Source organism: Monodon monoceros, unplaced genomic scaffold, assembly GCF_005190385.1.
Source record: "Monodon monoceros isolate NGI ecotype Baffin Bay Population unplaced genomic scaffold, NGI_Narwhal_1 Super_Scaffold_20, whole genome shotgun sequence".
In the NCBI taxonomy this organism is placed as follows: domain Eukaryota; kingdom Metazoa; phylum Chordata; class Mammalia; order Artiodactyla; family Monodontidae; genus Monodon; species Monodon monoceros.
The window spans coordinates 72,603,752-72,630,679 of NW_021703777.1; the positions used below are offsets into that span (position 1 = coordinate 72,603,752).

The 26,928-nt window shown below is 42.9% G+C and overlaps 1 protein-coding gene across 3 annotated transcripts in view; it reads left to right on the forward strand.

The window, feature by feature from the left end:
* Nucleotides 1-26,928, forward strand: part of RBM47 (RNA binding motif protein 47) — a 164,935-nt gene that overhangs the window by 57,614 nt on the left and 80,393 nt on the right. For all 3 annotated transcript variants that reach the window (XM_029235652.1, XM_029235653.1, XM_029235650.1), the window contains one exon: nt 11,937-12,021. The gene's annotated coding sequence lies outside the window, so the exon portion shown is untranslated. The remainder of the gene's footprint in view (nt 1-11,936; nt 12,022-26,928) is intronic.

A 26,928-nucleotide genomic window follows, 5' to 3' on the forward strand; every position in this document is an offset into this window, starting at 1 on the left:
CAAGAAGTAGCCTTGGTAACACAGCCACACTGGGAGGAATGTTTATTACCCTTCTGGATTAGGCGAGTCCAAAGTGTGGACCAGGTGGGAGGTTAGCGTGTGGGAGAGTCCACCCAGGTTCTGCCCACTGGACATCACCGCCTCTGAGTACCACCATGCATGCAGTGGGAGAGGCCCCAGTTCCAGGCCCAGCCGAACACTGACTGGCCACGTAACCTTGGGCAAGTTACCTGTCTGAATCTGTTTTCTTATCTAGATCAACTAGCAAATATTTAAGGTATTTCAGTGTTTTAAGATGGTATGGTTCTAAGAATTTGACCCCTGGGGATCTGGTAGGGTAATCACAACACAGCCACAAAGTTTGGAGAGCATTTTACAGCTCTTATAGCCATTCAATCATTAAAAAAAGAAAGAAAGAAGAAAAGGAAGGAAGGAAGGAAGAAACGAAGAAAGAAAAAGGAAAAAAGAAATGCACCGCAGATCATCAAAGTGTTCATTGTTTAAGTGCTGTTTATGAAGGAAAAAGGATTTGTTTGGAGCCAGTCTAGATGAGTGGTGAACAGCTCAGAGGTCCGCAATCACACTAAAATGTACTTTAGAGTGCCAGTCTAATGTAACACGTGGATCCATTCACTTTGGATGATTTTAAACTGCCAGTTTACACGGCCTTATCACTGGGCTTGACCCTCTTTGGGATGTGGCATTTGGAGCTTCACGCCCACCCGTATGACTCTCAACCCTTGGAGTGAATTCTTCATTGATGTCTCCTCTAAGAATAATATTACTTCCAAGCAGCCCTATATATTGAACCAATACTACTTAGTATGGAAAAAATATATTATCAGTGAAACAAGTTTTTCTTCCTAGGGAGTAGTCATAAATAGAAAGGAAGCATCTTGTGGGCAAATCATGTTATGTTTTCCACTGCAAGGAGCGGTGTATTGTACACATCTAAGCTTCTGTAGGCTTTGGCTTGCAAAGGGCCAGGCCAGGCTGTTGAAAAAAGTATTGAGTGCGCACTTGCTCAAAGCACTGGGCTAAGGGCTGTGTTAATATTCAGAATATTACCATCAGTGTGGGCTACCTAACATTTGCTGGTCTTCTGAATATTATGTCATCTGAGATCTCAATGGGATAGGATCTAAGTTTCTGGGACTTCACTTGGTAGGATTTGGGGCAAAGGAATGAGGGAAAAAGGGCCTTGGTTTGATAATAGAAGCTGTTGTACTGTTATGTTTCAAAGCAGTTTTTAAAAACTCTCTGACTCCCCAGCGTATTACATTGCATTGAATATATTACCTCTTACTGAGCCCACACCCGCAATAGGCTAAATGAACCGCCAGAGAACTGCGGTTGACAAACTTCCCCAATGAGTAGAATTACTGGGACACTGTTTAAGATGAGAGATTTCCAGACCCTTCCTTTAGTGGTGCTGATGCAGAAAGTCCAAGGCAAGGTCAGGAATCTGATTTTTTTAAAGAAAATACTTATTTATTTTTTGGTATTTTTGGCTCCGTTGGGTCTTAGTTGCAGCACACGGGATCTTTCATTGCGGTGCGAGGGCTTCTATCTCTAGTTGTGGTGTGCGGGCTCTACAGTGCGCAGGCTCAGTAGTTTCGGCACACTGGCTCAGTAAGTACAGCGCGCAGGCTTAGTTGCCCCGCAGCATGTGGGATCTTAGTTCTCTGACCAGGGATCAAATCCATGTCCCCTGCACTGGAAGGGGGATTCTTAACCACTGGACCACCACGGAAGTCCCAGCAATCTGATTTTTAACGAGCTCTCCAGGTGATTGGACCAGCTTGAGAAACACTGCTCCAGTGCAGTGGTCCCCAGCCTTTCAGAAGAGAGTCGCCATGAGGGGTGCCACGGGGACGAGAAGTACTCCTGCTCCAAGGCCAGGGCAGAAGATCTAGATGAACACCTGGCTTGGAGCATGCCCTCTATCAATATTTGTTGACTACTGGAAATAAGGTTACTTTGAGGAAATGAGCACATTCTCTCTCAACCTTAAGTGGATAGGGAGAAGCAAGTCATTTTGGAAGACTACTGGAAATCCAGTGACTTTGGAAGTTCCAGTGGGCACTGTCAACTTTTATCTGTCCAGCTTTTTCTAGGCTTACCAACAGGCCCACCTCTTCTTTCGAAAGTCACATCATTTTTTTCTTCATTGACTTTGATTTTACAGTCTTGGAGCCAGGCAGACCAGTGGTCTCTTTCTGTTGCTTTTGTGTATCTTTACATCTAGTGGCCCTTAAAGATTATCTCTCAGGGGGCTTGTTCCCTGAATTGTAATCTGACTGTACAGATTGTAAAACATGCAACTGATTTAGTAATTGCTTTTAAAATGAGTAAATATACACATTGGTTATTTGAGAGATGTTAAAATATAAAATTTGGTGTATTGTTTCGAGTTATTGAGCAGACCATACATTGTGGACCTCTAATGACTATTACTAACAGAGATTTCTCATCTCCTAGTGGAAGGATCTGTTATTTTAAGATAATGGAATAATGCCAGAAAGACCAAAGTTTAAGTCTCAGTCTACTTCTTAGAAGCCTTTTTTTTTTTTTTCTTTTTAACGAGACACTCTGAGCCTCAGTTTCCTTCACTAAAAGCGGGCTTACCACTTCCCACCTTGCTTGGTTGTTGGAGAATTAAAACCAGACACAGGGTCTGTTTTGTTTTTTTTTTTTGCGGCACGCGGGCCTCTCACTGTTGTGGCCTCTCCCGTTGCGGAGCACAGGCTCCGGACGCGCAGGCTCAGCGGCCATGGCTCACGGGCCCAGCCGCTCCACAGCATGTGGGATCTTCCCGGACCGGGACACGAACCCGTGTCCCCTGCATCAGCAGGCGGACTCTCAACCGCTGCGCCACCAGGGAAGCCCCATGCCCTTGTATTTTAAAGGCTGACCTTAGTGAGTGCTTCAAGGATTTTCGGGGTTTTCTGCAATTTTCATGGAGTGGATTCAGATTCTGCAGGTGATGTTGGTGAAACCTTTAACTGTCAGTGACCCTGGCCATGTTAGGAAACGCCTGACAATTGTGAAAATTCTGAGTGTTTTGGCTGTGTTTTGACAACAGCATTTCAGCTGACTGGTCTGGTTTTTCACTGTTTTGCTTCTATGAGGGTCGGGGCAGAAAATGAGAACAGGTTAATTCTCGAAAGTGAGTGCCTGGCTAGGGGTGAATGATTCACAGACCTACTTGCTAATCCATCTAACATCTATCATAAGTAGTTAGACCAAAAAAACAAAAAAAAACATTTAAAACTGTTTGAAATATATAGATTTAAAGGAACACCGAGTTATCTGTTTCATTTGTGCTTGACAGTCAGGGCTGGGGCATGTTTTGTGCTGCCAGCAGGAATGAGGAATTGAGAAATAAGGAACAAGTGTTCTTTCTACCCTGTAATAAAGGGCCTGACTTAGCAAAACAACAAAAAACCCTGCTTTTGTGCCACTGAGAGTTTTCCTGAGTTGAGTGGGACCTGAAGGATGGTGGAGGGGATATTTCATGAAAGTAAAAAGAACTTAGCTGAATTAAGATTTTCTCTGCCCTGTGTTGGTCCCTCACATAAGCAAAGTTAGAACTGTATTTTATATTTAAACAACACTCAGTCTTCCTGGGCCCTCTTGATTTATTAAAAAAAAAATTTAGACACTATCCTGCCTTTGGGGGCTTCAATATTCAATAATATTACCTTTAGAAATACCTGTTTTGAGCATTAAAGGAAGCAACCATTTAGAAAGAGTAGATGCAAAATGCTGGTGAGGGAGCTTTGAGGATTTCGAGGCAGTATAACTTACACTCCATGTGCTTCTAATCTAGTTAGGAAGATAAGATCTAAACAGGTTAAAAGTTAAATAAGAATAATAAAGTGAAGAAATAACCTAAAGCTGTAGAGATAACATGTCACTGGGCCGGCATATGATGAATTGCCAAATAGAGTTACACAGCAATAAGGCTTTCACAATTCAGAGGTGGGAGAAGACCTGGTGTGTGTCTGCTGGTGAAGTGCTAGCCACCTCCGGGGTTTCTGTTGTGAAATTCAAGACTCATTCATTCAACAAGTATTTATTTGTGTCAGGTGCTGTGCTACATGCTGGGCATACAGAGGTGAGCAGACAAGGAGATTGCAGTTTGGTGGGGACAGCTAGACAGTGAACAAATAAACTCACAAGTAGTTCATCACAGGTCATGATGAGTTGTACAAGGGAAAGCTTACACCAAGATGACAAAGGGGGGAAACAATCTAATTTGGGCTGCTGTAGGGGAAGGCTACCCTGAGGAAGTAACATTTGAACTGAGAGCTGAAGAAAAGAGTTCACCCCAAGTATCTGGTGAAGTAAGAACGCTGCTGGACCCAATTAAGTAGCATCTTTTATTTCCACAGATAATTAGTTTAGAGGATAGAAATAAAAGCCAAAACACAATTTATAATTGTTTCGTGTTGTGGACATTAGGTAAAAGTCTATTTGTAATGAGCATATGCTTCCATGAACACACACACACACACACACACACCCTTCTTACACTGTCCTGCTCATACCCCACCCACGGCTCTCTCACCCCACTTGACAGAGTAATTTTGTAAACGACTGTGGAAAAGGTCATTCCAGATTCCTAGCAGGTCTGCCTCAACGTTTCCTAGAAGCTCTCGTGGAGGTGAAAATTTTGATTGCCAAAAGCTTTGTATACCCTCTCCCCGAACGTGGCCATGACTTCCCAGGAAGAGTACTGTGCTTGGGTTAACTGTCCCTATGCCTTCATTTAGCTGGCATCAGCGCTGGTCCAAATCAGTCTTCATGGATGACAACACAAGTTTGCCCCCACCATTCACCTTGCCGGACCCTATTTCCTGGAGCCACATCAGAAAAATAGTGGAGGCAGTAATTGCTTTTCAGATGACAGCGACATCATTGACTGGAGAGGCAGGATAATGTGGTGGCCGCTAGCACAGCCTGCAAAATTAGACTGCCTGGGTTGGAATCCCAGCCTGCCTGTGTGACTGTGGACAGCTTTCTTCTCCGCGTTAATGTCAATCTGAGACATCCTCACCTGCAACCTATTGGGTCAGATGCGTTTTGGAATCCAGAATATTTCAGATTTTAGATAGTATGTTGCAAATACTCTGTATTGCTTAACACCACTAGCTGGGTCTGGGGCAATATCCCATAATCAAACACATCACTATTTCTTCAGCAAAGCATATGGATACTCATATACTGGAAGAAAGGAAATCTGCAGAGTCTTGTTAGAGACTAGAGAGTCTAGGTTTTTCTACTGAATGACTTCTAAAAAATACTTGGTTTTTCAGAGTTTAGTATCTTTCTTACAGGTGAGATGGATGTCTTAGGAGGATCAATGAGAAGATATATGTAAGTGCTAAGGACAGAAGACACCATGCCAGGGTGAGCTGTTTGTGTGAAGTATCTGTTATTATAAAGCCACTGTAGACTGAGAAGAAGCTGAATCTACAATGTCATTTCCTTCTGTTCTCCGTCTCAACAAATAGGCCTTGACTGTGTGCCAGGCACACTGCTTGGCGCTGTAGGAAAACAAATATGGACCAGACAGGGTTCCTGCATTGCATTACAGTCACAGCACCCATGGTCGGGGACGCTGCCAGCATTTTTTTTTTTTTTTTTTTTTTTTGCTTTGCATATCCCACTCTTTCCTAGGTATTTTCCATGCTGGGCTATTTGAATTATGTAAGGATCAAATCAGCCCCCAGATAGACCATTGTATCTGGTATGTTGTCATACACACAGAGGGCAGGAAATGGTGACACATGATGCAAGTGACTGGAAACTGTTCTCAGGTAGGAAGTTATAGTTGGGACAGTAATGAGAGGAAGGAAGCCAGTTCAGTTGAATGAGCACTTAGAATAGAAGTGAGGACACTTGTTCCTCGGGCACCCTTCTTTGTGGCAGGCACCTTGCTGGCTCGTGGGACTGTAGGAATGAGAAGGGCGAGCACTCTGCGCCCTGGAAGTGCTGTGGTGTCTGCTGATGTTCACTCTTTCTGTGTGAGCCTGGAGAAACCAGTCACCCTCTCTGAGCCTGTGTACTTATCTTCGGAACAAAAGGGCTGGAGCCGGTTATAACTAAGGCCTCATCTGACCTTCAAAAGTCTGTGATCCTAAAGAATTACTTAACAGCTTGTTGCTCAACCCCTGTCCATCACTCTGGGATTCAAGTAAAGGATATGGGCTTTTGCTGCAATAAGAGAGACTTGAGGTAGACCTAAGGAAGGACTTGTTGGTGATAGAGTGTTGGAATGTATTTCATTAGGGTTTATTATCTCCCCAAGCTGGGATATCTCATTTTTCAAATAATGAAGACTGACAAGTGTCAGGCTCTGTTTTAGGAGAGAAAAGCCCCTTCTCTCGTGGAGTTCACATTTCAGTGGGGCAGAGAGATAATAAAAAGTGATAATAATGAATACACGATGTAATTTCAGATAATAATAATTGCATAGCCGAAAATTAAAGACGGGAAGGAGGAGAGAGAGTGCAAGCAGGGTTGGTGATTGGAGGGCTGTTTTCATAGAATGGTCTGGGAAGACTTCTTGCAGAAGGTGAGTCCAGTCACCAAGAGAGCCAGGCGGGGAAGGTTGGGAAGGGCAATTCCAGGTGGGGGCAACCGTGAGTTCTGAGGCAGGGAGCTGAGAAAGCCGACATGTTGGAGGAACAGCCAGGAGGGAGTGAGGGAGTGGGAGAGAGGCAGGGAAGGAAGTAGAGAGCCACGCAGGCTCCTGGAGGGAGCCCTGGGAAGGACTTTGGATTTTATTCCAACTGTGAGGAGAAGCCATTGGAGGGTTTTGAGAAGGGAAGTGACATGATTTGATTTGAAAAGAAAGCTTGCTCTACTAGAATATGGATCTAGCAGTCATTTATCAGGAGTGCCTGTGACCCTCGTGTAGGTTAATTTAGTCCAGCCTGATATTACTGGATCTGGACTAAGTGCATTTTTAACATCTCAACAGTTGAAATACAGCATCTATTTCCATCTATATCTTTGTCTTTTCTCTATGTATTTCTTTGACAAAAGGGCTTGTATGAAGATGGATTGCTTTCTAAAGAGAAAATATTGTCATCTTTTGAGTTACTGCTTGTGCCGTCTTTTATCTTTTTATAGTGCAACTTTTGAAAAGCTATGCTATTTGCTCCTTCCTCCCTTCCTTCTTTCCTTTTTTAAAACAAATACTTAATGTTTCATAAGACACCTAGATTCCCCGCATGCGAGTGTTTGGGTAGTATTTGCTGGGTGGTGTTTTCCTTTTTTGTGCAAACAAACCTTGGAATATTGAATAGTATTCACAGATGGTGGAATTGAAACTTTCAGTTCTATTTTCTTTGCACACACCTTGTTTGAGACAGATGTTTGCTTCTGATACGCTGATAACAATGTTGCGAAAGTGAAATTTAAATTGCCTTAAAATGTCTCCTGAATATGTCAGCCTCAAATCATGTGTATTTTGTGGCAACCCTATTTTCTTAGTTATTTAAAGCTCAGCTATGATACAAGCCCAGAATGCCCCGTGTGCCTCTTGTGTGCAAGTGGCCAGCACGCCCACTCTCAGTCACCTTGGGGAATATTTAAGGGCAGGCTGGGCTTGCTACCCGAATAGCTTACTAACTGCCCACTTTTGTGCTCAGGAAAGATATATCAAAGCCACAAGAGGGCAGCTTGTCCAGTGAGTCGAGGGGTAAAAAGTGCTTTAGACACAGGATAACGAGGGTGAGAACTTCTGAATTTTTCAAAATGTTTCTTGCATAAGGAAGCTTTTTTATATTCTTAGCCAGCTTCATCCATTTCAAGAGACAGTGTTTTTGGAAATTAAAGGTTTTAGGGCAAGTTCTTTCACTCAAATCTATTTTCACTTTTGTTTGGAATATGAGTACCCATTTCCCCTTGAACTCCCCTTTCCCCCATCTTCCAGCCCTTTTATCCTTGTTCAATCTTTACTGAACTATAATTTACACATAGATAACATTCAAACAATTTTTAGTGCTATGTGGAACACATACAGCCATGGAACCACTGCCCTCATCAAGATATAGAAATTCCCAGCTCTCTAGAAAGTTCTCTTGTGTCTCTTCGCAGTCAGTCTCCCTTTGCAGGTCCGACATCCCTTTGGATCATTAATCTTTGAAATTTTTATAAAGCATTTTACAAAGCATTTTATAAATGTAAAGTAATGATAATGCACAAATATTGGGGCCCTTTCTAAGAAGCTGTGTGAGGGCTCTGGAGAGATTAAGGAAATTAGAGGCAGCTCCTTTCCAAGACAATTATATGAGTTCTTACTCTTTATAGTTGTGGTGGTAGTTTTAATCTGGCTCATTTTCACTGAGAGGGAGGATTATCGTTAACTGCACAGTTGATAATTATCCATTTGTTCTTTAAAGTTTATTTCTGCTCTAATAATAGCTGATTTAATAATAATGCATTTCTGGCACTTAACTACTTACTGGTATTAATGAGCTCAAGGAATCTTCTCTGTGAAGGAAGTGCCATTATTATCCATATTTAGATGAGGAAACTGAGGTACATGTGACTTTGATGGATGAAAAGGATAAGTAGAGTTAGTTTCTTGATGTGAAATGTAAGATAAATGAAACTGAAAGCTTAAGAAATGCATGTTCTCATTGATCAAAGTAGTACCCTTAAAAAATTAGTGCTTCGGGCTTCCCTGGTGGTGCAGCGGTTGAGAGTCCGCCTGCGGATGCAGGGGACACAGGTTCGTGCCCCGGTCCAGGAAGATCCCACATGCCGTGGAGCAGCTGGGCCCGTGAGCCATGGCTGCTGAGCCTGCGTGTCCGGAGCCTCTGCTCTGCAATGGGAGAGGCCACAACAGTGAGAGGCCCACGTACCACACACACACACACACTATATATATATATATATATATATATATATATATATATATATATATAGTGCTTCTCTAGATGCACATAATGTCCTTGGGCAGTGTCGTCTGTGGCCATGGGTTGAACGCCATGACAACTTCAGTTCTGCATCCCTGACCTTGTCTGCCAGGCATCCCTCTGTCTGTTTCCCTGGTCCCCGCCTTCATCTTCTCCAGATGGGTCACCCTGCCTTTAGCCCCTCTGCATCGTGGTCAGGAGATCTTTCTAACAGGTAGTTCTGGTAATGCCACCTTCCTGATTTAAATTTTCCAGTGGTTCATTGTGCAATGAAGTGTGAGTGCCTTGCCTTTTTCAGCTGCACGTCCTGCTGCCCCCTCCGCTGCCCACCCTCAGTCCAACTACTCGTCATTCTCCAAAGTTGCTGCACTCTCTCAGGTCCCCATACCCAGGAACTCACTGTTCCTTCTGGCTGAAAAATGCCCTCTCCTCATCCGTCATCCCTGTCTGCCAAGCAGACTGTTATTCATCCTCCAGAACTTGGCTCACGTCTTCCTTGATTAACCTTGACAGACTTGCAGTCATCTTTCCACCTTCCATTGCTCCTTGTGTCTTAGAGCTGGTGTCCCATTGTTTCATGATGGTCTTGTTTCATGTCTGTGGTCTGCTAATCTGCGGCACCCTGGAGGGCAGCAACTTTGTCTTTTCAACTTGGCGTCTCTCGCCTAGCTCAATACCTGGACTCCCTATTCCAGACCATTATATACCATGAAGGCAGAGAAGATGCCTCTTTTATTCACCACTGCTCTACCCAGTGTCTGGCTTAAGGCCTGACCTGTAGTAGGTATTCAATGAATATTTGTTGAAAGATGAATAGTGGGTGTTTTTAAGTGTCTCATTGCAATGGTTTAGCCCAGGGATTGCCACTGAAAGATCCCCGGCATAATCAAGCCATGGACATATTCTGTGTGGCTTCCCAGTATTTTTTAAAGATTAAAAATTTGGTACCTCTCCTATTTACCACTGTCTACACCACTCCTGTTATTTTTTGCTCTTAGTCTACTTCCTCATTTGTCCCCTGCCTGGTCCTGAGACATAAGGCTGGGGGTACAGAGAGGGAGGTAGTGTATTAGACCTCTAGGGCTGCCATAACAAAATATCAATACCACGGACTGGGTGGCTTAAACTAGAGAAATTTATTTTCTCACAGTTCTGGAGGCTGGAAGTCCAAGATCAAGGTGTTGGCAGGTTTGCTTTCTTCTGAGGTCTCACTCCTTGGCTTGCAGATGGCCACCTTCTCGCTGTGTCCTCACATGGTCATCCCTTGCTTTATATGTGAATGTACCCTAATCTCCTCTTATAAGGACACCATTCATACTGGGTTAGGGCCCACCCATATGACCTCATTTAACCTTAGTTACCTTTTCAAAGGCCCTATCTCCAAATACTGTCACATTCTGATGTACTGGGGCGGGGGGGGGGGGGGGAGGAGGGAGGCGGTGTCAGGGCTTCAACATATGAATTTAGGAAGGATACTATTCATCTTATAACAGGCAGGAACATGCGCTCTCAGGTACTATGGTCTCTGCCTTGTGTCTGACGAGTGTTTTAGAACTCAGGAGCCATGAGAGAGAGCACTTTGCTCACCAAGGCAGAATCTAGATGGACATAGCACTAGATGGACATGCACCTGCTCCAACACCTGATCTCCACTCTGATCACTTTGATCAGGGGATCATATTCATGTTTCCTAAACAACTGACATTTAGGTAAAGTGCCAGGTAGAACTTAGGTGCTTTTCAGTTTGGAAATATACAGCCTTTCATCCTATTCACTCCAAAAGCTGACGTGTGGGCTGCAAACTACCTTTGCCAAGGGTCCGGTGGACAGTCGAGGGAAAAGCCTTATAGTGACACGGCACCACCTCCATTTGCTGTAAGCAAACAGCCAGGTCCTTTATTACCCTTGAAACCAGCACTCGTGACACAAGTTGGACTCAGAAGCAAGTCAAATGCCAACTTTCTGTGGGTCAAAGTTCCTTCAAGCACTATGTTAATCAAAAGCTCAACCTTAGTTAATTAGGCCATTGAGTTGGGAAGAACTTTGGAACAAATGATTACCTAGTTCAACTGCAGGAGTTAGCAGAGCTCAGTATTTTGTTTCCCAGAGGTAGCTTGCAGACTTGTGGTCTTTCTTGGAGCGGGTGGTAGTGAGACTTCTGTGGGGTTTTATTCAGTCTCAGTGAGTTGTAGCATAATAAAGTCTGCTGTACAGAGCCTAGTTAATCAAATGTATTTAATTAAAGATGAAGTGGAATAGGTAGGGAATATTGTTCATATATGGGCAGAAAAGCTAGCTGCAAAGGGCTTCCAAAAGTAAAGAAATATTTAAAACACTAACAGCTCACAGGGCTTTAAACAATTTTGAGTGTTTGGTGATTTACCCTGAAAGACCGCAATTTAATGTGCCTCTGCAGAAAGACATTTAAATGAATATAATAATCATAGCTGCCCTCCATTGAATGTTTTCTCTCATATGGGGCCCCAAGGGCTTCATATATGTTGTCTTGTTTATTGTCACAATGTCCGTAACACGTGGATAAACAGGCTCATATTAGATGAGAAAAAGGAGGATCAGAAAGGTTGAGTAAAACACCCAAGGTCACCCAGCTAGCAAGCAGTGGAGGTGAGTTTTGAGTACCGGGCCAAACCCGTGAGCCTCTCCTCCCCGTTATACCACCTCTTTATACGTTCCTCTTCTCTCCTTGTCGGACTGAGATTTTTTCCCTTGAATGTCCTTTAGCTAATACCAACCTGAATAGCCTTGTGGAACTGGCAAAAGGACATGACCTATTTTCTCCATGTATGTGAGCCAGTGCAGATCTCTTGTACTGACCGGTCATGTAGCTTTCCTTGTAATCCATGCACACACAAAGGTGTGTATTAATCATAAAACACCATATTTCTTCTTACCACTTCCCCTCCAACCACTTAGCCATCATTTACTGCATACTCCTCCTTAGCCATCTCTGGGTCAATAGTATTATCTTTTCCATTTCAGAGTTCGGGTAAGAGAAGCATCAGGACACCTCGCATTAGGTCACCCAGCAGAGATCAGCCACTCCTGGGCTCAGTGAGGAGGTTTGGTAAGTCATCTGGCTCCATCTTTACTGGGGCTCAAAAGAACATCATTCAGGGGTGGAGAAAAGTAGGTGAACATTACATAGTGACAGCCAAATGTTAATCCTCTCTCATTTTTTAAACCAACACATCGTTTTTTTCTGGGTATTTGCCTAATTTACTAGGCCAGAGTGCCCTGTATGTTTTTTGTTTTCTTTAATTAATTTATTTATTTATTTATTTATTTTGGCTGTGTTGGGTCTTCATTTCTGTGCGAGCGCTTTCTCTAGTTGCGGCGAGCGGGGGCCACTCTTCATCGCGGTGCGCGGGCCTCTCACTGTTGCGGCCTCTCTTGTTGCGGAGCACGGGCTCCAGACGCGCAGGCTCAGTGGCTGTGGCTCACGGGCCCAGTTGCTCCGCGGCATGTGGGATCTTCCCAGACCAGGGCTGGAACCCATGTCCCCTGTATTGGCAGGCAGATTCTCAACCACTGCGCCACCAGGGAAGCCCACCCTGTATGTTTTGTAAGTACCATTGTCCCCAGAAGACTCCCACAGTCAAAAAGAATGACAGAAGCTATATTTGAGTGACTTCACTTAAAGTCTTTTAATACTGAGTTTTTCCTGTAGTGTACACTGCATTTCATCCACTGTAGAATACACTCCCCCCCACACTTTAACATGTCTGAAGTTGGGATACATCTTGTGGAGATTTCGATTCGGTGAAACACAGCATTCCTCTAATGACCCACAAATGAGCAGCATTAAGTATTCTCTGCCTCCTATTTTTCACAAAGTGCAAGTGCCTTTAAAAACTAAAATTTTGGGTGACTCCATATGATGGTTTTGAGACGAGTAGCCTGTGGACCTCCTAAGCAGCGGTCCTGGCATTCAGAACAGCCCATGTGACATCACGGAGCAGCCTCTTGGGCAGCAGGTCCTAGAACAGATACTCTTATCCAAAGCCTGGCTCCCTTCCAGTGCTCTGCATCATGGGATTTACAAGTGAAATACTCTGTTTTAGAATATTTCACTACTATGTCCCCAGAGTGATTTGTTAGCAACCATTTATGTGTGAATGAGTCCAAATTCACATTCATGTTAAATGCATGGGTAAGTAGCATCTTTGTAGAGGTAATGCCACAGAATGGACAGGATTCTCCAAGTCACATGGGTCTGATTTATACAGGCTTTAAGATTTGCAGAACCTCTGTATTATAGGGCCCCATGGGTGATAGTACATTAATCCTTAAATCAGTAAGGGTACAGGTAAATTGGTTAACTAAGGTTTTTCCCTGCACCTACTACGTGCCAGGCTCTGTGCCAGGTACTGGGTAATTAAGAGATTAAGACAGAAAGGATTGGTTTTCTGCCTCCAAGAACCTGGTCTAGTAGTGAAGGCAGACATTAAATAATTGAGTTGTGAGTGGGCTGAAGAAGAATTGCAAGGAGTTAAGGGAGTTTAAAACCAGAGGACCTACTCTGAATGTCAGTGGGAGGAGTGACCACTGGTGAAGGTTTCTTGGAATTTAAGTGCTCTTTTAACTGAGACCTGAAGGAGAAGGAAGGAGTGGTTTACTAGGCAGAGGGCATCTGGGGGCAGGTGGTAGTGACATCAAATGAGGAACAGCTGGAGGGTTTCAACATGGGCCAGCAAGTGTCAGGTTCAAGGAATAAGCGTGAACCCAACGGGGAAAGAGGTAGAGGGAAAGTGGCTTCAGATGAACAGACGTCTGTCCTAAAATAAGGATACAGTCACATTTCTTGAAGAATCTTTAAAAGCCCTTAAGAGATTTTTTGTTTTTGTGGTTCAGACATATATTCTTCCTTCTCTATTAGCATCATTTCCTAGAGCTGGATTGCAAGTCCTGTTTTCCTGCCAATCCTTTGAATTCTCCCCAAATCTATGTTCTTAATTTCCTTCATCTACCCCTTACAGGAAGGTGATCAGCTTCTAGTGAGAGATTGTTTTCATTAATAAATGTGTCCACTTTTCTTTTTCTCTACTTACTTGACGGCATCAGGGAAGGGTGATCACTGGCATAGTATAATATATAATTCCTCCATCCAAAAGCCAGATTTAAAAAAAAAAAATAAGATGGTTTAAATAGAACAGACAGAGGCCAGCTACTTGACCCTGCTTCCATTTTGGACCATTATGAGATTCTCAGGTTTTGAAACTTCATGCTCTGTGTTCACATTTTCTATCCAGAGTACTGCTAAGCAATTGAGTAACTTAATTGACAGATTCGGAAATTCACACACATGCATGTACACACATACACATACCATGTACAACATGGAACCCAAGTTCCACTGAATTGGCCTTCTCAAGCTTGCTGGTTTCTTAGTCATGAGTGAATTTGATGTCGTCATTTTCGAGAGGTCTGTTGAGTGTAGGCCCACGCTGCTCCCGGGCCCCTTGAACTGTTCTTGTTCTGGGATATCCGCTGATGCTTCAGTTGTCTTGAGAACTTTAAAAAAAAATGTCAGTGCACAGGCCCTGCTCGCTGAGACACTGATTTAACTGGTCTGAGGAGGGACCCAACTATCAGTATTTTTTGAAAACTCCACGATTGAGTCTCATCTATGTCCCGTGTGGACAACCACTGTTTTACACTTTTGCTTATTAACCTGGTGAATGGCTGTGTATTGCTTTTTCCGGAGAGCATAATTTGCGTTCTGTAGTAGCTGTTTTTGGGTTTGTTTTTCCTGTGGTCTGCGAAGATGGTTTGGGCCTTAAAAACCTTTGGGTCTTAGGAAGACTTTGCCACTGCTCGGTGGAGTCCTGTCTGAGAATGGATCCCCTGTTTACACCACCCCATTACATGTCCTGGGAACCACACCTACACGTCCTCCCTATGACACTGTTCAGAATATACAGTTTAATTACTTAACACCTAAAATTTTATAGATTACAGGTGTATCTATAGATACAGGTGTATCTGTAAAATAGATACACCTGTAATAGAACTCCCGTTCTGTGTTACTGGTACAGCTTAAAGATCATGGGAACATTTTTGTCTTATGACAACCCCAGCTATCTATCTGTTGTGATGTTCACTTAAAATGAACAGAGACATAACACAGACACATTTCAGTTCCATTTTAGCCACGGAAGGGGGAAAAAAACCCAACAAAACCCAGAAGAAACTGCATCAAAATGCCAGCTACGGTTGAGAGTGAAAGGTAGAGATCTAGATTTAATTTTTATATCTGCTTTTCTGTGATTTATACATTTTCTTTAATAAACAAGTATTAGTTTCCTAAAGGAAAACCATAAACCATTAGTGGAATAGCCTTCTTACCGGTTTCTGAATGTATGTGTCTATTACGCAATCCTGTTTGTGGCTCGCTATCAGATCAGATTCCTAAAATATGTTTTTCTCCTGTCATTATCCTGCTTAAACCTTCAGGGGCTTCTGTTGCTCTTGAGAAAAAGTCTAAACTCCTGGAATGCAAAGGTCTCCTTAATCTAGGTCCCACTTCTGTCTGTCCCCGTATCTCCACCTCACCCAGTGCAATCTTCCCTTCTGGCAGGGCCAGCATCCCCCTTGTCCTAGAACCAGGAGAACTCTGTCCAGTTCCTCGGATCATGCTGTTCTCCACTTGGAGAGCCCCACACTCTTTGTCCCTTTCTCTTTATGTGTCCAAACGTTGCCGTTCTAAGCTCAGCTCAAGTACTTCCTTCTCCTGTTCACATTTGTCACTTTTTATCTGTATCAAGGATGGCAAATAGGTTTCATTATATATACCAGGTCCAGACAATTGAGAATAACGTTGCATGGGGAATCCTGAGAGCTCATCCCTGCTCAGAGGGGAAGGGTTCTGTGATCAGCAGTGGTTTCTGCCAAAGGCACAATAGGGAGAAGTGACAGAATATTTGTTACCTATCTTCCATCCAGATGTATAACCATTTTTTTAGACCTGTGATGTCCAGTACAGTAGCCACTAGCCACATGTGGCTATCTAAACTAATTAAAATTAAATACCATTAAAAGTTTACTTCCTTAGTCATGAGACAGGCTGGGACCTGGGACCCTTTACTGCAGCGCTTGCACCTGGACAAACGTCTCCTCAAGAGCAACAAAATACAAAGAAACTATGAGGGACTAAAAATAACTGCAAGCATGTGCAGTTGGGGCAAATTATGAGCATGTCACAAAAAGACCAAAACCCAGCTGCCATTTCTGAGGTGCAGGGAGCAAAAGCAGGGTCCTGAGCATGACCCCTGCACATAGCACCACCAAGGGGGTGGGCAGACCACCAAGCCACGCCTCCCCCCACGGATCCACCCCATCCTCACCCCATTTAGGGGACCAGCTCACCCCGCCTCGGGGGGGGGTGAGCAAGGGAACCTATTACCTGTTTTTGCTCCCTTAGGCTATAGCAGGAGTCCCAATAAAGCCTTGCCTAACTTCCTCTTCTGGCCTCTTATCAATTTTTATTGATTAACGGGTCCAAGAACCCAGGTTGGTAACAGTAGCACTACCCACATTTTAAGTGCTCAGCAGCTACACGTGGCTGTACTGGCCACCATATTGAACAGCAAAGATAAAGAACCATTCTGTCATTACAGGAAGAACCATCAGCTCTGTTTTAGCTGTATAATTACATAACAATGTAAGACAGAATATATTTGTTTCATGTGTGTGTGCCTTGTTTTCTCAGTGAGCTCAAAAGCTTTTCATGGGCAGGACTCTTCTCTTACACTTGTTTTGTATCCCAGAGCACTGAGCCAGTGCTGGGCATGTATGGAAATACTTTATAAGTATTTGTTGAATTGAGTTTTTAGTACTAACTTGGCAATGTGCTATAAAGTAGAGTAGTAGAATGAGAACTAATTTGGAAATCGGAAAACCAAGTTTCTGGCTCAAGCTCTTCTGCCAGCTAGTGTGTAACTTGAAATATTTCATTTAACCAAAGTAGGTCATAGTTTCCTCAAATGTAAACAGTTATGGACTAGGCTACATCGGAAGATTTTTCCAGGTTTGGAATTTTGTGATACATATGGAGTGTTCATTTTAAACAGAAATGCACTCATGCACACACACACACACACACACACACTCAGAATGGAAAACTAGCCTGTTAAAAAATATTCTAGCTTATTTTAAGTGCCTTTTATCTAATTTCCTGACTATATAACACTATCATTTGAAGGTTTAATTTCCTGCCAGATCTACAGCTAAATTCTTCTTTGAAGAGGATCATACAAAGGGAAGATGCCTCCACAAGTGGAGAATGTCAGACTCGGCAAGTGCGATGGAGAATTAGGTAGCCTTTGTCAGTAAGAAGGCAATGGAACAGCTGTCTCATGTTATGACAACCAGACTGCGTGCAGAAACCTCCAGTTTATGCCGCCCACCCTTTGCCCTTGCTCTAAGTAAGAGATCAGCAAACTATGGCCTGCTCTGCTGCCAGTTTTTGTATGTAGCTAAGAATGGTTTTTACATTTTTAAGCGTTTCCCCCAAAAAAGAAAGAGAAAGAAAAATATGTAACCATATGGCCTGCAGAGCCGAAAATATTTACTATCTGGCTCTATACCAATGGCCAGTGACCGTCATGTACAGATCCAACCACTTTTCAAGGCAGATCGCTTTCTGAGATGTCATAAGGGCCTGTAGCTCAAACACACTGGGATAAAACTCCTTGTTCTCCAGGCTCTGAAGACAGGGAAAAGCAATGGGCTGGTGGGGCGAAGGCCGGGCCCCATGGCTCCACCGCCTTTGTATCTGAAGCAGGCAGAGGCCTTGACTCTCAGTGTTCTGAGTGCAAAGCCAGTCCTTGGATCCAGACTGTGCATTCTGGTCTTGACGTTGGAAATTTGATGAGTCACAGTTTCTGGCTGCGTCCTCCTTGACATTCAGCATTCACAAGAATAAATTCTGAGGGTTCCTTGAAGGGGAAGGCGACACTCCTTGGTCACCCAAGCTTATCTGAGGAGGGAGCCGTGCTTGCATCTCAGCTTGTTATTCTTTTTCTTTTTCCTCTCTCTGCAGACACTCCTTTCAGTGCTTGAGTTATCTAGACTGAGTGTGCAGATAGAGAGACTGCTGGAAAGCAGACCCCGCCACCAGGGCAGGACTGGGCCAGTATCTGAACTCAGACAGCAGCCCTGCCTGGTGGGCCTGAGGCAAATGGCAAAGTTGACAGTTTTAAAAGTAAAAAATGACTCTTTTACTTTTCCTTCAGATGCCCCACAGCAAGGGCCCTTGGGTTTCCCCAAACCCTCTTTCTCCCTCGGCCTGCTCTCTAGGCTCTCACTAAATCTTGATTTCTAAAATGCACATCTTCACTATCCAACACCCCAGTTCTGGCATCTTTTCTTTTCTGATCTACCCTTTTTTCCCCCTCCCCTTGTCTCATTCTCTCCTCCAGGATAATTTTCAAAGTTCTATCACCCTTGGCTTCTGGTTACACACAACTGCCTTTAGTATAATGTAGTGTGCCTCACATCTAATAAAAATCCAAATTTACAAAACAAAAGAGATTTGAAAGGTAAATCTTCCCTTTGTTAAAGAAATTTTCCCAAATGAAAGACTAGTATCTCTCTTTCTCCCTCCCTCCCTCCCTTATATGTTTATCACTTTCTACATTTCATTATAGCCCTTGGTGATTGAGGGTGGGCCCCTAGTTGGCTGCAAGCAAATTCATTTTTGTATTTGCAGATCATGAGGCACCCCCTTGCCCCCATCCTGGATCATAAAAAAATTTACTTTCTCTAGTTTGTTTACTGTCAAACCTGAGCTCATTAAATATATCCAGTGGCCTGGGTCATGGTCATACAAATAATAGGACCTTGGCTCACTTACAACAATGGTTGCATTTGTTTCAGCTAGTACAGATTCATTTGGAGAACTTACCAATTTATTCTCAAGGATGATCCTAGCCCAGCACCAAGCTCCCAGCAGCTTCCAATTAACAGTAACGAGCAGTGCCTGTGCACCATTTCTCCATTCTAGAATTCCCAGCCTGGAACAGTGCTGTTGTCACGCCCAGGGAAGCATCCATTAGGAAAGTCTGCTCCGAGTCAAATGCTGATGGCCAGTTCTGGATAGAATTCCCTGACACACAGCCTTGGTTTTCATCATTGTTCTGATGGCAGAACACACAACTATGAGACAGAGAGAAGGGAAGCAACAGAAATCGATTTGCTAAAATTTGAGATGCAAATACACAGAAAACCCCATCATCTTTGGGATTCTCCATTATTCAGAGTTCAGTGTGAGCCTAATAGTTACAAGCTGAGATTTGGGTGTCTGAGTTCCAGTCTTGCCTTCCCCCAATAACTAGCTTTAGTTAACTAGGGATCATAATAATACTTGCCACATAGGATTTTGGAATGATTGAAGAGGTAATATTTGTCAAGAATTTAGTGCTGGGTCTGGTACACAGTGGGTGTTTAATAAGTGTTGGTATTAGTGTGTTAGTACATGTGTGAGGGGCACGGTCTACTGCAGCTTTTCTGAAACTTTTTTGGGCTCAGCACATCTTAACAGGCAAGTAAAATAAAGGACACTCAATGAGATGTAAACTTCAGATAAGCAATAAGTAATTTTTTGGTATAAGTATGTCCCAAATATTGCATGGATACTTATGCTAAAATATTATTTGTTGTTTATCTGAAATTCAAATTTAACTGGGCATCCCGCATTTTTATTTGCTAAATCTGGCAACCCTGTCTTTACATTCTTAAGAATTATTGAGGAACCTGAAGTGTATTTGTTTATGTGGGTTGTATCTGTTACTATTTACCACATTGGAAATTCAAACTAAGAAATTAAAAATATTTATTTATTTATTATTTAAATAATCGTAATTTCTTATGTTAACATAAATGACATTTTATGAAAAACTATATAAAAAGTAGATGGTAGAAACCACATTATATTTTTGCAAATCTCTTTAATTACTGGCTTGATAGAAGTCAGCTGTATTCTTTTTTTTTTTTTTTTTTTTTTTTTTTGCGGTACGCGGGCCTCTCACTGTTGTGGCCTCTCCCTTTGAGGAGCACAAGCTCCAGACGCGCAGGCTCAGCGGCCATGGCTCACGGGCCCAGCCGCTCCGCGGCACGTGGGATCTTCCCGGACCGGGGCACAAACCCACGTCCCCTCCATTGGCAGGCGGACTCTCAACCACTGCGCCACCAGGGAAGCCCCAGCTGTATTCTTATATCTGCTTCTGCCTTCAATCTGGTGAGATATGTTACTTTAATCAAAGTAAACAAAGAATACTCAGCTTCACAAAGATACGTAGTTGGGAAAAGGAGGGGTATTGTAATAGCCGTTTCAGATAATTGAGAACATTCTTCTTTGATATTAAACCCAAACTCTACAAGAGATAGTTTCTTAAAGATTAGTTGCAGTGTAGAATCTGAAACCATATCAATGAACTTTTCATACTCATATTAAAATCCACTGGTTTATCTTGTACTTTGAATGGATGTTTTACTATGCATGATTCTATAACATCGTGAATTGGTCGTTTGGAAAATATCAGTTTACTGAGTTGTGAAGATGATCCAAATATTGACACATTTCATTATACAATATTTTAAAAAATCACATTTAATAATGTCACAACTAATCTCATCAGAAAAGCACTTAATTATTGGCAAGCTGTCAAGCTCATGGTGGTGAATTCAAGTTCTTCAAAATTTTAACTTTTGCTAGAAAGCTCAAATTTTATCATTGGAAACAAATAGTAATACTATTAGTTGTGTTCTTTAAAGTGACAGGCACACTTCACTCATTTTTCCAGAAATTGTCTACCAAAAACCCACATTTGGATAGCCATAGTTTATCTGCTTCAAGTAAAAATAGTGTTCCATGCTTTCCATGATGAAAGCAGCTGTAGCTCAGTCTGTAACTCAGTCACACACATGACTTTCCTTGAGCCTATGATCATAATTTATTATGCAGCAAAAGTGCTTGTACTTGCTTCCCATTTCATCACAAAGAATATTTAAAAAGGTATATGCTCAAAACATAATAAAATATTTTCCTGCTTCAAGTACGTTCTTAAGAAAAACTGCCTCTTAAAAAAAATAAAATAAAAACAACTTCTAGTGCCTGGCAATAAAAAAATGCTATGATTACTAGTACACATTTGTGCCACTGTCTTATTCTGTGCTGAGGTACCAGCAGTTTTACCTTCTGCTGCCTTTTCATCATTGGTGCAAATGTCAACACAGTGAAAAAAAGGGCAGAAATGTTAGTATTATTATGAAAATAGTTTTGACTTTGCAGACCTCTGAAAGAGTCCTAGGGTCTCCCAGGGGATCCAGGGACCTCACTTTGAGAACTGCTGATCTAGTGGCTGATGACCCAGTGAAAGACATTCCTGGACAGTGTAGATTCATCACGTGTTCCCTTCATCTGTTCCACCGTCTCCTTCCTGAAGCAGTTTGGGAAGACACCAGGGACTATTGGGACCTTCCTTAGGGTTTGGTTTAGGCTGGACTAGGAAACCAGCAGTTTCTGAGGCCTCACTCACAATGCTCTCTGAAGCCCTCTTCAGAAAACTGAAGTGGCTTGAGTGATTCAGGGGAGTTTCATGACCTTTCCAAGATTCTGGGAGACCTACTAGTTCCAAATAAAATATTCACCTCCTGCTGCTGCTTCCTCTCCTGTCACTAGTCTCCGAGAGAGCACAAAACTCCTTTCAGAATCTGGAATCATCTTGCAGGCCAAATATATGCTAGATTCAAATATACCTAAGCTAGAGGTGGGCCCCTGGAACTCACAGACACTCTGGAGCAGGCCCACGGTGATAGAGCAGCACACGCCAGAGGTTGATTTTTCTGCCCTAACAGAACTTGGCAGTTAAAAATACTAGGGGCTCACCCGCATGCTGGCATACCCAAAACAATAGCACAAAACTCGATTTAGAATTGCCTGGCTGGAAGTGGGAAAATGCTATTATAAAACATTGATATGGTGTAGAAGGCACGGGTCTTCCTCAGGGACACAGAACTTAGTCTCTGAGCAGCAAGAGGTAGAATATTTGAATACAGTAGCACACCAAGGGCTATACAAGGGAATTTTAACACAACCTACAGTGTTTAAAGTCAAGTATCAAATTTGTAACCATAGGAAAAAAATGAACATAAAGGCGTACGTGAAGTAGGGAAATCCATACTATCTGGATGGTTTTTGTGGTCACATGAGGGCCCCAATAATAGAGTTTGTCAGTAGATTTCAAAGTGAGCAGGACAGATTGTCTTGGGGATAAAAAGAAAAGGTGAAAGGAAGGGATTGGGGAACTCAAGGAAAAGGAGTTGAAGAACAGGGCCGAACGGGTTCTCATAGAGTCTAGAAAGCATACACAGGTGGCTCTGGATTTGGGCAACAGACACTTAGTCCCTAGACTGAGCAGGCTGCAGGGTCCTTGTGTCAGGAGAGTGTGGCTCAGGTGAAGAGCAAGGACTCGGATTGGATCTGCTTTGATTCTCAGATCTGCCCTTATTGGCAAAGTGCGTGCCCTCGGGCAGGCTCTTTGAACCTATCTCCTCCTCCTCTGTTTGATTAAATTAAATGAGATTGTATATCAAGTACCTGGTGAATTGTAGGCATTTAATCATTGGTTCTTGTTTCATGGCGTGATTTGATGGTTAGTTTATTTGCTACCCTGTCTTTATAATCCACTTTTCTCATTCTCTCTGAATACAAAACAAAACCAAAACAAACCTACTACATCAAAACCCTAAACTCTTGGGCCTCCAGTCATTCCTGGAGTTTACTCCATGGAGGCACTACTTTGGATTCTGATATTATGTCTTCACATTTTTTTCCTTCAGAATTCAAATATATTCCTTAACAGTAAGCACTGGACACTATGCTAAGGGTGCAGAGGTGGACACTCTTATGGTCTAGAAAACTTTTGACGTACACATAAATATGCTGGTGCAGCGTGGCATGGGCACCCAATAAGGAAAGACTCCTATGAAGTGAATAATTATTCCCCAGTCATGCAGCTTTGTCACTTTGGAGATTTGCTTCTCTTGGGTTTGCCTAAAGAAGGGCACACAGGGCCAGCAGGTGGGTTATGGGGGTCAAGTGAGATAGACTCTAAAAATAGGGTGAGAGTTTGACAGTCCAGAGAGGGGAAGAAAGGAGATGAGGAGAAGAATGCTCTGAGAGGGGAATATGCCACAATTAGCAGTGAGACCCGATTAGACCAGGTGGGGACTTTGGGGCACTGAGAAGAGGTACATTTGAGGGTGGGGAGTCGGGTGGTCAGGGACAGGAACAGCAGTAGGGCAGCCCTGGCCTGTCAGGAGAGCCAAGCTTCAGCCCCATGACCTCGGGCCAGCTGTTGAATCTTTCTGGATCTCTCTTTAGTAGAATCTGGATGATAACACATCTATCTCACCTCCCTCACCGGCTTGTTTGATATATCATGTAAAATAACAGAAGAAACAGGATGATGGGAATAATTGCTGTGCACATCTCTCTCTCAAGGATGCAGGGCAGAAAAGGAAGGAGGGTAGAAAGGGGAAAAAAGAAGGAGAAAATGAGAAAAAAAAGAAGACAGAAGGAAAAGGAAAGGGAGGCAGGCAGGTATCTGTGTTAGAGGGCAAGATGAATTCAAGAGGAGAAATGTTGTGAAAGCACAGGCACTGACAGCTTGGGCTGGAGACCGGGAAGGCCCCCTCACCACGCCCCTGAGAGGCAGATAACTGGGCATTTAGGATACCCACCCAAGGCAGATCAGTCATAGCCCTAACCTGAGGCATCTGTGATACAAGGAAATTGAAAACAAGATAAGACTTATGTACAGGAGGTAGGGGGGAGAAAAAAATGAACAACAACCCTAAAATGCTTTGAAAATGTGTATATGCCATTTTCTAGGCTCTCAGATTGGGAGTGCTGTCAGTTCTTTGGCAAATCTTTTCTGTTTCTAGACATTTTTACTTTATAGATGAGGGAACAGGCTCAGAGAGGTTAAGTGATTTGCTCAAGATCACACAGCTGGTGTGAAGAAAAGCCATGACAGCAATTCTGTGTTCAGTTTTCTTTTTTCCCCGCTGGATATACTAAAGGTATGAAATGCAGAATTCTAAGTATTCCTGGGGACTGGGTTAGGGGGTAGGGCCCAGAGAAACGGTTTTCATAGTTGCCTAACCTGGCTGTGTGTGAGATTCCAAAGCCAAAATCACTTCTTTCTTCTCCTCTCTACAGCCTTGGTCTCTTTTCATAGAGTAGGCTTGACAGTCACTTGATAATTCTGTTTTCTCATTTCTCAGTTCCAAGAGCAGGTAGGTGCAAGCGGCCCACTTGAGCTCCAGACTCCAGCCGTGTCCATATGTAGTTTCTGTAAAGCCAGGCCGATGATCCCTGGACACCCTCTCTTTTTATCTTGTTAACCCTGGTGGTACCAAGAGGCACCTGACATTCTGGGTATGCTAATAATTCGGTGCCAGCAAGTTTCTGTTATCCTCCAGTTGTAATTGTTAACTCGAATGGAATGCAAAACTTCTGGTTTGGAGCAGAGTTGGTTTTTAACTGTGAATTACTTGAGGGATATGGAAAATGGGGAGTACATTTTGTGTTTTGTGGAAGATGGTTTATGAAAAGCTTTTTTGGAGTCGGATTTCCTCTGAAAAATAGAAATCTACGGTACATGTGTAGTTGCGCCGGTGTCTACAGATTCACTGGGGGACTCTACCCTCTGTTAACTCTTGCCTTTAATACTTTTTCATTTAGAAAGCCAAGACTTGCTTGGGGATTAGAACAATGAGCTTATCATAATGCCACTTTAACCAAAACAGAACACCACACAAAACTCGAATGCTTCTAGCATTAAGGTTTATTTCTGCGAGCCCTTCCTCTAGCCGCCCTCCATCCCACCCCTTGCAAGTCTGGGATTTTTTTCCCCTTAAGGGGAAGTGTGGAAATAGAGCCCGCCTGTTCATTTGCATCATTGCACATCACACGATATCTCTGCGACCATTATATTGTGTTCTCTCAATGGTGTTTGCTCTGAGGGTGGGACTCAAGGCTGTTTAGTGTCTCGTAAAACATTTACCAAAAGCACTGAGCCATGGTTTTGAAGGGCATTCCGTTGCCAGAGCGTGTGGGAGGAGAGAGCCAGCCGGGGAAAGAGCGCTCCAGGTGTTTGGCAGGTACTTGTTTCATAGTTTAGAATTTATACATGTTTAGAATTTCAGATTGCGTACCGATTCGGCTTCGCTTCTGCTGAAGGGGCGGGAATGGTGAGGGGATGAAGGGGGCCAAGTGATTGCTTTGCAAACTCTTATTTTTCCGTGGCCTGGAGTCCCCGGATAATTGTAATCTTCAGTTTCAGTCAAACGTTGTTTTCAGTTTTACTAGGGGGAGGTGTGTGTCATGGAGAAGGAGGTGAAATCTGCCTGTGCTTGAGGTTTTCCAGGGGCCTGAATGAGAACTTAGCATTTGCTCTAGCAAAGAATTCGGAGCCAGGTGCGGCGTTTCTAGGAGACGACGTGTAACCTTGTGATTTGCGCTTCATTATACCCCGTGACTCATTCCATGAAAAGCTTTTGCTAAATGGTGGTTCTGGTTGCTTGAAAATACTCTTAAACTTTCTTTCCTCCCCCATCCCCTACCCCGATTAAAGGTCAGCTTGAAAGACTGCTTCTTATCCTCAACTTTTGTTTTTAGAACGCAGTTGCTAGGAGTAACTTTATATACTGGTCATACATAGTTTTGGAGAAACTAATGACAGTATTTCTTGAGAATACTAAGTATTTCTATTTAGCTTATTTTTTTTTCTTTTGTAGAAAATACGAGCGTACATGATAAAACTAGAGCCGTAATCAAATGTTTACATTTGATCAAGTGTAATAATGATATCCTGGACACAGATACCTGGAACTGTGTTATTAGTGGCTAAAACCCAAACAGGAGATAGGAAAATCTAGAAAAAGAATAGCTGCAAAAGATTTCTGTAATGGCCAGTTTCTGGGGAAAGAAGTTGCAGTATAGTCTTTGCGGTGTAACAAGCATATGGAATCTTTAATGTGTTTATCTTATGGTGGGAAACCTCAGCATGAAGAGGGAACTAAAGTTAAGGTTAGACTGCAAGCATATTGATTTATGAAAGAATGTGATTTGGGTACTCTTTTGCCCAGTGACTCTGGCAGTAAGAAGCTGAGAGTCTTCTGACAAGTTCCCAGTCATTGCAAAATGGCTGGAATAAATGATTGTTTCAAAATTAGAGGAAACTTCCTTCGTGGGAAAAACGTCCCTGTGGCTTTGTGTACTTAGGCAAATGGGACTAAATCTAACAACTGTGGAGGGCCAAAGACATCCAGTTCACTTGAGGGAGAGCAGATTTAATTATTTTTATATGAATATCAGAAAATTGAATTTAGCATTGAGTCATTTCACTACCCTGACTACTGGAAGTTTATGTAACTTGCCACAATCAGATCAATATTGTTCTTACCTCTTCTAAAATTTCAAAACAGGGGTAAGAATACTTGCTCTCTACTTGTCTGTCCTATAGATGCACCTAGATTGCTTAAGAGTCTGTCAAACTTTTGACCTTCAATGATACCTCATAAATCCAAAATAGACCCTGACCGGGGAAGGAAGTCATGTGTTAATTCCACTGTCTCTGAAGTAGATTGATACAGTTTTACATTTGAAATTTTGTCAGAGGAACAGAAAGACTGGAAAAAATTCTAAAAATAAATCACCTTTAGATACTTGTCATTCCCTGCTTCCCTTTGTTTCACTGGGAAATTCCTATTTGGTGCAGTTCCTTTGTTTGGCTTTTTAAAATTAGAAGTCCCAAAGATCTGTATGGAATTGTAAGAAACTAAGGTCAGCAAAGGCTACATTTACATCTCTCATTAGGAGGGGTGTGTGTGTGTGTGTGTGTGTGTGTGTGTGTGTGTGTGTGTGTGTGTGTGTGTGTGTGTGTGTGTGTGTGTGTGTGTGTGA